Source organism: Notechis scutatus, chromosome 5, assembly GCF_049901735.1.
Source record: "Notechis scutatus isolate UNSWTSFEM ecotype Mainland chromosome 5, rNotScu1.2, whole genome shotgun sequence".
NCBI classification, from domain to species: Eukaryota; Metazoa; Chordata; class Lepidosauria; order Squamata; family Elapidae; genus Notechis; species Notechis scutatus.
This window is the reverse complement of record NC_142013.1, coordinates 104,494,472-104,506,590: the sequence shown is the minus strand read 5'-3', so window position 1 is coordinate 104,506,590 and position 12,119 is coordinate 104,494,472. Positions and strand designations below refer to the sequence as shown.

At 39.5% G+C, this 12,119-nt stretch overlaps 1 protein-coding gene across 3 annotated transcripts in view; it reads right to left on the bottom strand.

Moving 5' to 3' along the window:
* The window catches only part of DACH1 (dachshund family transcription factor 1), a 353,275-nt gene that overhangs the window by 90,903 nt on the left and 250,253 nt on the right, over positions 1-12,119 (bottom strand). The gene's annotated exons all lie outside the window — the stretch shown is intronic.

The following is a 12,119-nucleotide window of genomic DNA, read 5'->3' as shown; positions in this document are numbered from 1 at the left end:
GATGTATTCTGCTATGCCTGGTGGAAGGTTGAGAAAGAGGTTGGATGTTATGTGCCCTTCACCCAACAAGCACCTGTACAACAAGCATATGTATATGTATATTTAACAGATTAACAGAGTTGGAAGGGACCTTGTAGGTCATCTAATTCAACCCTCCACCCATGCAGGAGACCCTATACCATTCCTGACAGATGTCAGTCCAATCTCTTCTTGAAAGCCTCTAGTAACGAAGCGCCCACAACTTCAGAAGTTGTGGAACTGTTCTGTTCCATTGGTTGATTGTTCTCACTGTCAGAAAACTTATCCTTATTTCCAGGTTGAATCTCTCCTTGATTAGTTTCCATCCATCATTCCTTGTCTGGCTTTCAGGTGCTTTGAAAAATAGTTTGACCCCCCTCAAATATTGGAACACTACTATCAATGCCACCCCTGGTCCTTCTATTCACTCAAATCATAAGACTTGCCAATAATAATTGGATCATAGCTTTGTCCCAGGCCTTCTCAAAAGAGCATCTATCCTTGTTCCTGGCTTTTGGAATAGCTTTCTCTTCAGAAGTTATGGATGATTCATCACTGGAGGTTTTTAAGAAGAGACTGGACAGTCACCTGTCTGAAATGGTATACAGCCTCCTGCTTGAGTAAGGGGTTAGACTAGAAGACTTCCAAGGTCTCTTCCAGCTCTGTTCTGATTAAGAATTTAAAAAAATGTGCTGTGGATGAGCGGTCAATTCAAGATTTGGAACAAGATTTAAGCTACAGATTTCTATTTGGGAGGGGGCGAGAAGAACGCACACACATAAATACAAATGCATACTGATGCTCTAAGGTGCCATTCAACCCCACACTTATCTCAATGGACTTTCCCTACTCTTTTGTGACCCACAGACTTCTCTTTATTTGAAAGCTCAAACTTTGCACTGCAACTGGAAAGAAGAGGCTTGGCTTCCTTTTATCCCATTGATAAAAAATCCTTTTGTCCGCTGATGAAAGACCCTTGTTTGCATTCTTCGCATTCCTGATGTCCAATTCACAAGATTCCATCACTGGACTCTTTCGTCCAATCAATGAAGACAAAATATCTTGGGCTTCTTTCTCCTGAAAGCCTGAATAGAGCAGACAGCTTCTGATTAATCTTAGGGTAATCATGCATCTATGCCGCATAACAGTCCCAACTAGTGCATGAAAAATGCAGCTGGCGCATAAAGAAGATGTGATTTTACAGTGGAAAGGAACTATCCAAATACCGGCAGTCCTTGACTTGCAACAGTTCATTTAGTGATCATTCAAAGTTACAATGGCACTGAAAAAAAAAAGTGAATTATGACCATTTTTCATAGTCACAACCTTGGCAGCACCCCTGTGATCATGTGATCAAAATTAAGAAGGGATCTACTGTACAAATGGTTAGAAAACAGATACAAGACACAGAGATTAGTAACTCTATAATGGAAAAAGATTAACAAAATAGAAGTATATATGTGTGTATGTGTGTGTGTGTATGTGTATACAGTATGTTTATATGTATGGTATTCAGCTTTGTTGGTATTTTCCCATGTCATTATAGTTGTGCTTTTAAAGTTGTAGCAACGTTTCGGCAGAATCTCATCTGCCATCATCGGGCTTCTGTATTGTGTTGTCTGTGAACACAATACTTATATATTTATATATGTATATAAATGGCAGATGAGATTCTGCCGAAATGTTGCTACAACTTTAAAAGCACAACTACAATGCGTGGAAAATACCAACAAGCTGAATCCTACATAATACCATAAAAACTTGAGAAAACATATATGTATATGCATATATGCTATAAGTAATATTACTAATGGATTGTACTTGACTACAGAGCAGTAGTGGGATTCAATTTTTTTACTACCAGTTCTGTGGGTGTGGCTTGGTGGGCATGCCAGTCAGAGGCAGTATTTGCCGGTACTCTGAACTGCTCAAAATTTCCACTACCTGTTCTCCAGAACTGGTCAGAACCTGCTGAATAACCATCTCTGCTACAGAGTATAGTTTATAGAGTACTAGAGGTGAAGACTATATGGTATAACTATGAGAATAACGGTTATAATTCTGCTGTAAAATAATATGTATATTCACAAGAAATTACATCGTATGAGAAAAATGGTTACCATCAAGGTGTATAAAATTATGTATACTTACATGAGATTTGATACAACAGCACTGGCGTTGCAGAAATGGAAACGTGGTGTATAATAAATGAAAATGTATTATAAATTTCTTTTTAAAAAAAATCAAAATGCTTGGCAACTGGTTCCTACTTATGACCATTGATGTCTCCCAAGGTCATAGATAAGCCAAGTCAATGAGGAAGCCAGATTCACTTAACAACATGTTACTAACTTATTAATTGTAGTGTTTCCCTTAACAACTGTGGCAAGAAAAGTCATAAAATGGGGCAAAACACACTGAACAAATGTTTCACTTAACAACATAAATGTTGGAGTCAAATGTGGCCTTACGTTGAGGAATATCTGTATATACAATAACGGAAACTAAATTAATATACATGACCTAGTTGACACTTCTTTGGTATTGCTATAAATTAATGCTTTTCTTGTGGGTCTATTGCAGATCAGTCATCAATATATATATATATATATATATATATATATATATATATATATATATATATTATATATACCTTACTAATTTTGTCTGTAGTACCTCTTATTAGTAAGGTACTACACAGACATCACATCAGGACTGCCTTCAAAACAGACAGAAAAATAGCAGCCATCCTTAGCAACCCCAAAGATAAAATTGACCTGGAAAACCAAGGCATATACGAAGTCCCCTGTGCATCATGCCCGGCCACATACATTGGACAGACCAATAGAAGAATAAGCACCCGCCTGGATGAACACAAAAATGCAGTCAAAAATCTGGAACACACTTCCTCACTAGTCCAACACATGGAAGCCACAGGTCATAGCATCAACTTCAATGGCACCAAAACCCTGGCCACTATAGAAAACCCTAATCACAGAATCATCAGAGAAGCCATAGAGATTGAAAAAAGACCAGAAAGCATGAACAGAAGAGATGATTCCACCAGGCTGTCAATCATTTGGAAGCCTGCACTCACAAACAAAAAATCTCCACACCACAAGCCAGGCAAACACCTGGGCACAAACAGATCCCCCTGATACCTCCAGCTCAAACACACCCCAACCAGGCACCCAGATGAAACCCAGCTTCCTAACTAAGGATAGCCGTCCATTTACCCGAAGCCAAGCTGCACTAAAGGCCTCCATTAAAGCAACACAATGCTGCCAGCCAATCAAGATACAAAAAGAGCCAAAAAACAGACAGAAGATATTAGAGACACCAATCAATCAGAACACAGCAAACTCCGAGACCAATAAACACAGACCAAGACTCCCAACCAATCAGGATGAAGAAAAAACCATTCTGGCACAGCAATAGGCTGCCCCAAATTCAAATCTGAAACTACTGTAAAAGTCTGACTCACAGACGGACACAATACAGAAGCCTGATGATGGCAGATGAGATTCTGCTGAAACGTTGCTACAACTTTAAAGAACTACAATGACGTGGGAAAATACCCGAACCAAGCCGAACACCATACATGTAAGTACCGCAAAACTTAAGAAAACATATATATATATATATATATATATATATATATATATATATATATATATATATATATCCTGTAGTTCAGATCCTTACAATGCGCAATGAAAGATTAAATTCCTGGGTCTCTAATTCACTTGATTCTTCGTTCCCTCTGATTTCTTCTTGACATTTCATCAAAATGGTGTCTGAATCAGAATGTGCTGATTAGGATGATGCTTTCTGTAAATTTGTAGTAGTTTGTTAGATTAGGTTTATGAAATTATTACTTTGACTCTTTACAAGTAATTTGTGATGACCCACAGCTTGGCACAAAAGCAACAAAGTCACAAAAGTAGGTAAAGGCCCTTTAATACCTCCAACTTGGCCCCCAGTGTCCAGTTATCATCGGCTGGAGAAAAAAACTCTCCCAAGAACAGTCTTTAAAGGGAAGAAATTCAGTCCAAACCCAAGGTACATATAAATTATAAATAAAAACCAACACAAACCACAAAGCTGCAGCAATTAATGAGACAGGGCAGGATAAGGAATTGCAGACTTCAAAAGATAACAAAACACACACAGTTGGGAGGATGCCAGAACCCAGATAAAACTTGACAAACAAAGATACTTTATATTTTGCTTCCAGCAAGGTGCTGTCCACAAATGCCCTTTTTAAATCCTGTTTTCCCAGCTGCAGCTAATGAAGGGAATCAGGGCCCTTTCCCTCCCATAACCCACATTGCTTCCTTCTCTGTTCCTCCCTGCATGCACTAGGATGAAGAGGGGGTGGTTCTGGGTCTTCCTCTGAATGCCCAGCTGGACTGTGCCCTTCCCCAGTTTCTTCCACAGCCAGTTCCTGTCAGCTGCTCGACCTCCCCCTTGGAATCAAATTCCAACAGGGGTATGACGTAATCCTCAACTTACAGTAGTTCATTCAAGGACCATTTAAAGTTACAACGGCAGTGAAAAAATGACCGTTTTTCACACTCATGACTGTTACAGTCTTTATATTTTTCCTTATGACCATTTTTCACACTTACGACCTGCTACAGCTTCTCCATGGTCAGGTGATCAAGATTCAAATGCTTGGCAACTGGTGTGTATTTACGACGGTTGCAGTGTCCTGGGGTCATGGGATCCCTTTTTTTTTTACTTTCGGGCAAGCAAAGTCAATGGGGAAGCGAGATTCTCTTAACAACCATGTTATTAACTTCACAACTACAGTGATTCACTTAACAAGAGTGGCGAGAAAAGTTGTAAAATGAGACAAAACTCACTTAATAAATGTCTCGCTTATGTTTTGGGCTCAGTTGTGGTCATAAGGACCAGAGGTGGTATTCATCCAGTTCTGACAGGTTCTGGAGAACTGGTAGCAGAAATTTTGGGCAGTTTGGAGAACCGGCAAATACCATCTCTGACTGGCCTCACCCCCATCTATTCTCTGCCTCCCGAGTCCCAGCTGATTGGCTGGGTCTTCTTTTGTTGCCCTGCACAGGAGAACGGAGCTGGAAAGCAGGTTAGTGGGGTGGGGTGGAAATGGAGATTTTGCAATGTCCTTCCCCTGCCATGCCCACCAAGCCATGCCCACCAAGCCATGCCATACCCACCAAGCCACACCATGCCCACCAAGCCACGGCCATAAAAACGGAAGTAAAAAAAATTAAAACCACTACTGGTAAGGACTAACTTTGTATGGTTCAGAAGTCAGTTAAAAATCTCAGTGCAGAGAGTGACTTAAACAATTTCTGTTTTTTTAGCTTGAAATTTCAGTTTGGGTGTTAGGCAAATTCAACAGTTTCAAAGGTGCTGGTTTGGTGTTGTAGACTCTGTCATTAAGCAGATAATAGGCAACCTACTCTGACTTTTGTACATCCTCTAAACATAAGTGACTCATCCTTCCCACAGATGCCCTCCCCTACAATTTACAGATGCTTTTAATTATGGATTTACATTAGCAGTGCAAAATGAAAAAGTAATATAATCATGGACTATATATATGGAGGTTGAACATTCCTATATTTATTTCTTTTTTTCATATTTCATCAGAAAAGAAAATAAGAAATTAATGGTGGGAAAGAGACTGGGAAAAAGTGGGTGTGGAATACAAGGGGAAAGAGAAAAAGAAAGGAAATTTAACTTCCAATTCTTCCTAGCTCAATATAAGATAAATACACTCCAGCCTCAAGTTTTGCTATACATTAATATATAACTAGCCTTTCTATAACACTAAAACTTTCTAATCAACAAAACCAAGATCAAAGTTTCTCACAAGCACAAATTCCAGAAGTGATATCCAAATAAGAACATATTTTCCTCTTGAAATAAAGTAGTCAAATTAAACATTCCTGCTTTAACTTTCTTGCTATGGATATAATGTGTACATTCTATATTTATTTCTTGAAGCTCCAAAGAGAATCAAAAATGGAGGACAACAGCTTAGGGATCAATGCCTACTCATCTCAAAATATGTCTTTAGAAAATTTTCACAAATCACAATAGCACTTAGACTTATATACCACTTCATGGTGCTTTACAGAAGTCGCCAACCTTTTGGACCTCAGGGACCACCAAACTCATAATTTTAAATCCCATGGACCAGAGACTCTGGGAAAATCCCCCCAAAATGTCTGCAGGAAAATTCCCCATCCCATTTTCCCACCAATTGAACATTCTTTATTTGGATCACAGGATACCGTCTCCAGATCCATTCTCAGGGGGAGAGAGAGAGAGAGAGAGACTTTTAGTTTAATGCAAGGAAAGCAGCAGAAGCAGCAGAAGTCTTTCTTTCTCTCCCCCAAATTCTGCTAGAAATGAATCTTTGTGAGATTTGTCATGCCGGCGCAGCCTCTTGGAACAGGATGCCTTGCAGGGTCCCAAAAACTCATTTCTGGGGGAGTTTGAGGGAGAGAAAAAAAGACTTTTGCTGCTTTCCTTTTGTGCAGCCAAATCAGAAGAAGAAAGAAGCGGAAAGAAGCAGCCCGATGGCCAGGCAAGGCGTGTGGGGCAAGTTCCCCCCTCCGCCCTTTCCCCCCTCCCCTCACTACCTCATTTTGTTCACAATGCAAGTGATGCAAGCCTTGTCTTCCCGTGAGCCATGTGGGTAGCATGCAGCCTGGATTAATTGCTTTGAGGGATGCTTTGGGGGTGACATTTCTCTGCGGATCACCAATTTTTTTCTTGTGGACCATCAGTGGTCCCTGGCCCACTGGTTGGCGATCACTGCTTTACAGCCCTCTCTAAGCAGTTTACAGAGTCAGCATAATTTTCCCCCAACAATCTGGGTCCTCATTTTACCCACCTCGGAAGGATGAAAGGCTGAGTCCACCTTGAGCCTGGTGAGAATCGAACTGCCGAATTGCCTGAGTAAACTGAGTAAACCTTGAACCCGTCAGGACTGAACTCCTGGCAGTGGGCATAGTCAGCCTGCAATACCTGCATTTTAACCATGTGCCACCATGGCTCATTAATATTATGAAGTATTATGAAATCAGATAGCATCTCAGTTGCAAAATAGAAAAACTGATCCTTCATCAGTATGGGGAGTTGCCCATACGGACAAACATAGGGTTGAATAATGAATCTTTTCCAGTTGTCTCAGAGATTCACATGGGTATGCTTTTGTAGATCTGGGTATAGATGGCCTTCTAGGGAAATGTTCCTTTATTCCAAGATAAATGTCCCGTTTACATTTAATGTATTCAGCCTAATGTTTAACCAGCAACAAAAATACTATTGGCTTAGGAGTCTGAAAAATGCATTCATGTCATAGTAGCAGCCAAATCAAAAAATGATCATGCTCATAGGAAGGCTTCCTTCAAGAATCGAATTTTGGAGCAGTATTCTAGATGTGCTTTGCTGCTGTCTCTTCCAGAATTTTTTTTAAATTTGTCCATCTAATCTATAGCCCTTGTAATTTCCTAGCTTTCCAAAGTGTCTTTGCAGATTCCTGGTCATCCAGTTGTCTCAAAGATGTTTTTTCCCAAAGGCAACTAGACTTTTTTTTTTTCTTTTGAAGAAGGTGTTTCGCTTCTCATTCAAGAAGCTTCATCAGTTCTGGACAGGGTGAGAACTAATCCTTCCATTTCCCCAAACACCATTCAGCCAGAACTGATGAAGCTTCTTGGATGAGAAGGGAAACATCTTCTTCCTTGAAAGAAAAAAAAAAAAACATAGTCCAGCTGCCTTTTGAAAAAGCCCCTTTCAGATATCTTTCCAAGGATTAACCAGAATTGAGTCTCCTCTGTTCAGAAATAGAACAAACCAAGAACCATCCAAACTGCTAAAATTCAATCTTGCTTTGAATTTTATCTAATTCCATAGGAACAAGTACTATAATTGTTATTAATTTAAAAAAAAAAATCTTACTGTACATAGTAATATTCAAAAGTTACATATAAAATGATTAAGGAAGTATTCAGAATAGTAACCACTTCACACATTTACTGTAATTTATGTAGTCGTCCATGGAGCCTGATAGCAATAGTACTTATATATTACTTCAAAGTTCTTTACAACCCTCTTTAAGTGGTTTACAGAGTCAGTATATTGCCCCCAGCAATTTGGGTCCTCATTTTACCGAACTCAGAAGATGGAAGGCTGAGTCAACTTTGAGCCTGGTGAGATTAGAACTGCCAAATTGCAGGCAGCCAGCAGTCAGCAGAAGTAGCTTGCAGTACTGCATTCTAACCACTGCGCCACCGTGACTCTGATGTTGTTTATGGGGCCTGATTTGTAATACACCCTTACATTTATTTAATTTCCAGTTTCCAGGGCTGGAGGGAGTCAATACTTTTAAAATGAAAGCACTTGATAATCTAAGCAGCCATGATCTGCCATGGTCATGAATCTTGTAGGAACACAAACTTTTCCAAGGTGCATCTCAACTGTCCTCTCATAAGAGCAAATGTAACATGAATGCTATGATAAACCACTGTCTAATTACCCAAGAACTTTCCAATTCTCACCCTCAGTTTATTATCTCCCATTTTTAAAGACTGGGAAGCTGTTGACTGTATTTATCCAATCATTTTTCCATTCCATCCTTTATCTCTCCTCCTTCTATTTCTCTCCTCCTTCTGTAATTTCTGTATAGTAAAACGTGTCCCAAAAGATTTCTTCCATTAACCAAAATCTAACCTCCTGTAAATGGAATTTACAGTATGTCTGACTTTTGTGCTGCTGGATACTAACAAGTGAAAGTTGCTTCCATCAGCAAAACCATTTGACAGAATTCAGCAAATGCCTTGCTGGTCAACAGCTTTATAGACTGTTGCAATATTGCATATTGCTTTTAACTTCTTAGGTGTATCACAGATTGTAAATTAATAATCTTCTGGAACTTTGGATGGAATGGAAGAGAATAAACTTTATTAACATTGGAGAATCTCTGTAGCTCCGGGTTGAACTGTGGAGGCCTTGGTGCTCTCTGAGCTTGGTGTTTGGTTGCAGACATTTTGTTACTTCGCTAAGAAACATTTGCAGTGTTAGAAAAGAGTTGAGTTGCTCTCAATTTGTTCCTTCCATGCTTCTATTGTTACACAAGCCCAGCATACCTCTTCACCTTGGACATCTCACAGAGGGGATCAAATATTCTATCCTCTCCCCTGTACGATGACTTAAGAAAATCAAAGACCTAATATTAAAAGAAGATTAAATTATGATTTCATTTGATGTCACAGCACTCCTTGCATGCACAGACTGGAGCTAAAGAAAAAAGTCCATGATAGAAGTACTGCATAACCAACTGACCTACCCAAATACACTAAGATTGAAATACTCAGAATCACTTCATCAACTTCTACTTCCCTACCTATTTTCAGTTTAATGGACAAATATACCAACGTATCAGAGGAATACCCATGGGATCTCTACTCTCAGGAATCGTAGCAGGCACTCTAATGTAGCCTCTCGAAAAACCACGACACTTCCAGACATTCAGCTAGAAGAAACAATAGGAGTGATCTACAATATACAGTGTAATGGATGTAACAGCCACTTTGTAGGACAAACAGATTAAAGACTAGCAGAATGCATCCATGAACATAAACCAACTGTCAGAAGGAATGATGAAAACTCTTTAATTTTACAACACAGAGACAGTCTTAATCATAATTTTAACTGGGACAGAAATCTAAAATGGTAGGGAAGCTTGGTAATCAGACAAATTAACCATCAACAGGCAAATTGAGATAAACAACATTTACACACAATTCAAGAGAGACAAACAAAGGCTAAAACGGAAACAAAAAGACCAGAACACCTTGTCAGCAATCAATACTCAGTTAAGCAGGGATTAACACCAGATAAACAAACAAGCAATAGACAACAATCTTATCAAGCTACTACTAAGCAGAAAACAAGTACTCCACCAAACTCTGACGCGGCAAGCTACTGTATATGAACAAAGAGCAAATCCCATTCTCTTCTAGCAGAGTAGTAGTGCTGAAGTTTATCAAGTTAACTAAACATATGAAACATACTATTTATAAAACTTGTCTACCGTATTTGCTATTTTGATTGATTGCACATGAGTATAAGTAAGAAAACGAAGAACTTTGAATATCTTTCAGGGTCTGGCTTGCTCATAGAAGGGCCAGCTTAAAAGAATGTGACCAAGACTTTTGTTGCCATCTTGCCACATAGACATAGTTTTATATCTTATATCTGCTGTTCAGAAGGATAGAGGGGGAAAGATTAATGCATGCCCTGGAAAAGGTCCATCTTTGTTTATAAGAAATAAGATTGTATAAATAATTGGCTACAACATCAGTAATATCTTCCACCAGCTTGGGCCAACTATGGTGTTGGTATGATGGTGTTTTCCTAGGACCTCCCAGTTGTAATTATTAAGAGTCATTTGACTTCCAATTGATGGATTAGCGCCAATGTATTGTGTGTGTGTGTATGTGTGTGTGTGTGTGTAGGAAACAGAGCAATATATAAATGGTTAATGAATAATGTTCAAAGATGTATCTCTGTATCTCTGTTGTTTTAATAGACGATGCAGTCAAAGCATTTTCTATTGTGAGGATACAAATGCCTACATCAACTGTATTTAGTTTGCATTAATTTACCCACCCATAATAATGATTAATGACTTTGAAAGATTAAAGACGGTCTGAAACAAAATTGCATATTTGAGCTACAGGCCTTTAAGCAGATTATAACTATCTGTGCAAAATATCTCTAAGTGAAACAGGTAAGTTTGGCCCCAAAGTTACAGGGCTGGCTCAGAACCTGTGATAAATGCAGTCATGATAAAAACAAAAACAAACAAACCCATTTTTAATTCAGAATATCCTATAAATCTAGGTCACCCTTGAATATTAACACCACTTCAGAAGGTAAGGTTATGGGTGGTGGAGGTAGAAATTGAGAACAGAAGAAATTTGTGACCTAAACAAGAACCATTTAAGGGGGCGGGAAAAAACACAGCAGATTGAATGGGAATAATTTCCATTCTTCCTTTCCTTTCCTTTCTTACCCATGCTTGCTTGCTTGCTTGCTTCCTTCCTTCCTTCCTCTCCCTCTCCCTTCCTTTCATACCAGCCTTCCTCCCTCCCTCCCCCTCTCCTCCTTTCCTTTCCTTTCCTTTCCTTTCCTTTCCTTTCCTTTCCTTTCCTTTCCCCTTTCCTTTCCTACCAGTCCGCCTTCCTATCTGCCTGTCTTCCTTCCTTCCTGTCTTCCTTCCTGTCTTCCTTCCTTCCTTCCTCTCCCTCTCCCTTCCTTTCATACCAGCCTTCCTCCCTCCCTCCCCCTCTCCTCTTTCCTTTCCTTTCCTTTCCTTTCCTTTCCTTTCCTTTCCTTTCCTTTCCTTTCCTTTCCTTTCCTTTCCTTTCCTTTCCCCTTTCCTTTCCTACCAGTCTGCCTTCCTATCTGCCTGTCTTCCTTCCTTCCTGTCTTCCTGTCTTCCTTCCTTCCTTCCTTCCTTCCTTCCTTCCTTCCTCCTTCCTGTCCTTCCTTCCTTCCTTCTTTCTTTCTTTCCCTTCCTTCCTTCCTTCCTTCCTTCCTTCCTTCCTTCCTTCCTTCCTTCCTTCCCTTCCTTCCTTCCTTGCTCTCCTCTTCCCTTCCCTCCCTTCCCCTCCCCCCTCTCCTTCCCTGGCTAATTATGTTAATACATGATTTAATTGAAACACTTTTTAAAATGGTTACCAAGCAAACACTTTCATTGGAAATCCTGTTTCACTGGGAGTCTATTCTAACTTGACCGTGTATTTGTATTTAAATGTAGATGGGCCGAAGCCAAACCGTCCTCCTGAAAATGAAAACAACTCACTTTTATATCACTTGCTCAATGACTGGATAACATTTTTGTAGGATTTAAGTGCTTGTGTGTAGCCGGGAAGCAAGCAAGGAGCCACGGCAGGCTGTGTGTGCAATGAACCAAAATTAATGATTTGTATAAAAGAAATGTTGTTCTCATTAATTTTTAGTGTAATCTTATTAAAAATGCCACCTGTCCAGAATGAAAGTGTCCAGATTTTAATTCTCTTTCCATATCTCGCAGTAGT